General features: G+C 50.5%; 1 pseudogene; it reads right to left on the bottom strand.

The window, feature by feature from the left end:
• Positions 1-1,157: 1,157 nt before the first annotated feature.
• Positions 1,158-2,008, bottom strand: LOC133253443 (large ribosomal subunit protein uL29-like; annotated as a pseudogene).
• Positions 2,009-4,610: the final 2,602 nt, after the last annotated feature.

Below are 4,610 nucleotides of genomic sequence, written 5' to 3'. Positions count from 1 at the left end.
AAGTCAAAAAGCAACAGTTAGAACTGGACATGGAACAACAGGTTGGTTCCAAATCGGGAAAGGAGTACGTCAAGGCTGTATACTGTCACCCTGCTTATTTAACTTATATGCAGAGTACATCATGTGAAAGCTGGGCTGGAAGAAGCAGAAGCTGGAATCAAGATTGCTGGGAGAAATATCAATTACCTCAGATATGCAGATTACACCGCCCTTATGGCAGAAATTGAAGAAGAACTAAAGAGCCTCTTGATGAAAGTGAAAGAGGAGAGTGAAAAAGCTGGCTTAAAACTCAACATTCTAAAAACTAAGATCATGGTATTGGGTCCCATCCCTTCATGGCAAATAGATGGGGAAACAATGGAAAAAGTGAGAGATTTTATTTTTTTGGGCTCCAAAATCACTACAGATGGTGACTGCAGCCATGAAATTAAAAGATGCTTACTCCTTGGAAGAAAAGCTATGACCAACCTAGACAGCGTATTAAAAAGCAGAGACATTACTTTGCCAACAAAGGTCCATCTAGTCAAAGCTATGGTTTTTTTCAGTGGTCGTGTATGGATGTGAGAGTTGGACTATAAAGAAAGCTGAGCACTGAATAATTGATGCTTTTGAACTGTGGTGTTGGAGAAGACTCTTGAGAGTCCCTTGGACTGCAAGGAGATCCAACCAGTCAATCCTAAAGGAAATCAGTCCTGAATATTCATTGGAAGGACTGATGCTGAAGCTGAAACTCCAATACTTTGGCCACCTGATGGGAAGAACTGACTCCTTGGAAAAAACCCTGATGTGGGAAAGATTGAAGGCAGGAGAAGGGGACGAAGAGGATGAGATGGTTGGATGGCATCACTGACTCCATGGACATTAGTTTGAATAAGGTCTGGGAGTTGGTGATGGACAGGGAAGCCTGGCGTGCTGCAGTCCATGGGGTAGCAAAGAGTCTGACATGACTGAGTGACTGAACTGAATTGAACTGAACAGATTACCCTGTCCATGCCCAGTGTTTCTGATTCAGGAGGTCAAGGTGGGGCTGAGAATTCGCATTTGAAGCAGGTTCCCAGGTGATGGGGGTGGGGAGGACACCTGGGCACAAACCCCTCCTGGTGTCAGGGCTGTGAGACAGATTAGTGTTGCAACCCCACCCCGTGTCCCATGGAACCCTGGCTTTATGGTCCATGACAAAGGGTTTGTGGTTAAATAAATGCGGCATTGTGGCAGGTCCACATCTCTCAGACATTCCAGATACACTGAAGTGATGTGAAGTGAAAATCGCTCAGTTGTGTCCAACTCTTTGCGACCCTATGAACTATACAGTCCACGGAATTCTCCACATCAGAATACTGGAGTGGGTAGCCTTTCCCTTCTCCAGGGGATTTTCCCAACCCAGGGATCAAACTCAGTTCTCCCACATTGCACGCAGATTCTTTACCAGCTGAGCCACTAGGGAAGCCCAGATACACTGTGATGGGATAAAAGTTTTTTTTTTTTTTTTTCTTCTGATTTATTTGTTTTATTGATGCCTGGATGCTCAGTCCTTGACTGGGTACTCCCAGAGAGGGTACAGCGGCTCCTTCTGCTGCTGCTTCTTGGTCTTCAGGTTCTCTCCATGTGTGTTCAGTCAGCGGCATGTTTTCTTGGGCCGTGGATCCAGGGGCTTGTACTTCTTGCCCTTATAGAATTTCTCGAGGTTCTCTTTCCAAGTCTGGTTAATGACAGTCAGTACATGGGTGATGGGTTTATGAACAACTCGGATCTTGGAGAGTTTGGAAGCCATGCTGCCTGTCACTTTAGCCACATGCCGCTGGGACAGCTCCACTTTCAGCTCCTCCTCCAGCTCCTCCTCCTTCTTGCCGTGAAGGTTTCCTGCCTTAATCTTGGCCATGGCTGTACAGTCTGCCTCTGCTGCCTTCTCAGAGGGAAAGAAGGGGTAAAAGCTTGGATGAATCCTGCAGGGCGGCACCAAGCTTCCTTTCACCCCACGTTCCTCAAAGCTATTTACATACGGGACACGTCTCTTGCACCATTCCTTCTACCTGGAGTAGGGGGTCCATCAGGCATTAGTTTGAGAAATGGATCCAGAGCTTTATTTGTCTCCTGAGATTCTGTGTAGTCTGAAGGTGGGACAGAGCCCCTCACCCTCCATTCATGACGTGCTTTATCTGCCAGGATGAATCTGACTTTGTGAGGCTGTGTTTGGGGGAGACATATGGGCTGTTCCTGGGCACCTTCCAGGTTCTTCCTCACCTCCTCCCATGTTGCCTCCTTGACTTTGGGGGGCTCCTGGTGGGGGTTGCAGGAAGAGGGAGGCGGCGGTGATCAGCAGGGTTGGGGGTGCTTGGTAAAATTTCAGGGGCCCCTGGACTGTGGACTTGCGGCGGTCAGAGCCTGTGCTCTGTCCAGCCCCAGCCCCAGTCCACTGCCTTGAGTATAGAGCGCGCCCACTAATGATTATGGCCAATGATCCTGCCTGCCCATCCTCCTCCGGGTTAAAGCACAGCTGGCCTTTGTGGAGACCAGTGAGGACTGCTCCGGGGCATATGGATCTTAGGAAATGCTTCCTGACCCTGCGCACTGCTTGTGGAAACCCTGTCAGCGGTGGGACTCAGGGGCCTGGTGTTCTCCCGCCATGAAAGCTGGGCGGGCCTCTGGGCTTGGCGCTGACCAGCACCCTGGACCACACGGTTCCCAGCGCCCGGGAGGGCAGTAGCCCTGCAGCGGACAGTCAGACTTTCTCAGAGTCCTGCTCTCAGCAGCCTCCTGGACAGGCCATTCTCTGTACCCCCCAGGGTTTCTGGGTTATCGGGGACCCCGAATGGGGTTGTGCTTCTGAAGTTGACAGGGTCCTCCAGACTGCCTGGCAGAGCACTGGATTGGGGGCGGTGGTCTATAGTTGGGCTGGTGTGCTTTGTGTTGCAACAACCATCTGTTTGTCTCTCTGTCTCTGTCTCTCTCTCACACACGATTGTATACATGGTCACTCAGGCTGGTCTCATGCCCTGGAGGGCATGTGTGGGGGTGGCTGTGGGTGATCAGGCCACTGGGTTTTCCCCTCCAGCAATGACTTGGGCAGGATGGCTTTGCAGGAGGAGAGGGCTCCCTGTGGCCCGGGGCCTGCTGGCTGGCTGGGGCCTGCTGTCAATGTAGCCACTTCTCCTGCCCCCACTGATATCTTTGCTGGTGAAATGACAAGGCCTCAGGCCCCCAGGGAACAAACACATCTGGTTCTGTTATCAAACGCACTGTGCTGGGTGGAAAATTCCTTTTGTTTTTCAAGGAATCCTAAGATAATGTGACCCATACCTATACTACGTTGAGGATAGGTTTTATTTGGGATGGTCTGAATATAGTTCAGAAATTGGTACCTTTTGGAAGCACATGTGTGACAAGCTGCGCAGGATCTGAAAAACATAGGGCCCATTGTACAGATTCTAGTCCCCCTTTTTGGTCTTAGGTGATTCAAAGTCTGATTCATTCAAGGGCGGAACATCCCCAATCATCAGCTCCTTTTACTGATACAGGGAAATGCTGTGCATATTTTCTGAGATAAGCTGGGTGGATTTTGTCACATTTATGATCATATATCATGTGTTCTCTCTCTTCTCCCCTTTTAGAATTCCTCCCTTTTTCCATTCACAAACTTAGAAACTGTCTTGCAGCTTTGGAGAGGCTGGCCCTGGGCTGGGCGTGGCAGGTCCCTCACCTTCCTGTGGCCCAGAGGGGCCATCTCCTCACCTATCTCTCCTTGTATCTTCTTTATTCCCCTTTCCTGGGTCTGGTCTATGTCATCACCTATGATCTCCAAGTCTGAGAAGCAGAGATCCCTGTCTTTTTGGTACAGAGGGAATTCCTTTCCCATCTGAAATGAAGCAGACACTTCCTTTCACTCGTCTAGTGCCTTTTCTCATGGGGACAGTGTGTGGGGATGTAATCTGAGGTTGTGTGAAGATCAAAGGGCAACCATATCATCCTTGTGATGGAGGCATTACCAACAGGGAAGGAAGGACGCTTCCCTCCCCTGCAGCGGAGCGTCCTGACTTGGACTGTGCCAAGTCTCACCAAGCAGTGTGAGAGGGGAGGGGTAGGTTCAGGAGGAGTAGGTGTGCGTACTCAGTCGTGTCTGTTTCTTTGCAATCCCATAGATTATAGCCCGCCAGGCTCCTCTGTCCATGGGAATTCTCCCAAGCAAGAGTACTGGAGTGGGTAGCCATTCCCTTCTCCAGGGGATCTTCCCAACCCAGGGGTCGAACCTGTGTCTCCTGCATTGGCAGGTGGATTCTTTACTGCTGAGCCATCTGGGAACCCTTAGGAGGAGCAGAGGTGACCTCAAAATATGCTCAGAGTTGGGGGACAGCAGAGGCTGCTGGACTGAGTGGGGAGACGGTGGCAGAGCAGCAGGAGCTGGAGCCCGGCCCCAGGCCAGCGTCTGCTCTTTGTCCCCCTCGGTGACAACTTTGAAGGTCTCTTCCTCATTTGTTTTCATTTCCTGGGGGCAGCGTGTGTGTGTTTTTCTCCCATGGGGAGGAGTCTTCAGGTGGGACTGCTGAAGGTAGGTACAGGTTAAACAGATTATCTTGGAAAAGAGGGGCCAGCCCCTGCAGGGATTCAGGATAAAG

This window comes from Bos javanicus, chromosome 8 (genome assembly GCF_032452875.1).
Source record: "Bos javanicus breed banteng chromosome 8, ARS-OSU_banteng_1.0, whole genome shotgun sequence".
NCBI lineage: Eukaryota > Metazoa > Chordata > Mammalia > Artiodactyla > Bovidae > Bos > Bos javanicus.
This window is presented reverse-complemented; position numbering and strand designations above follow the sequence as displayed.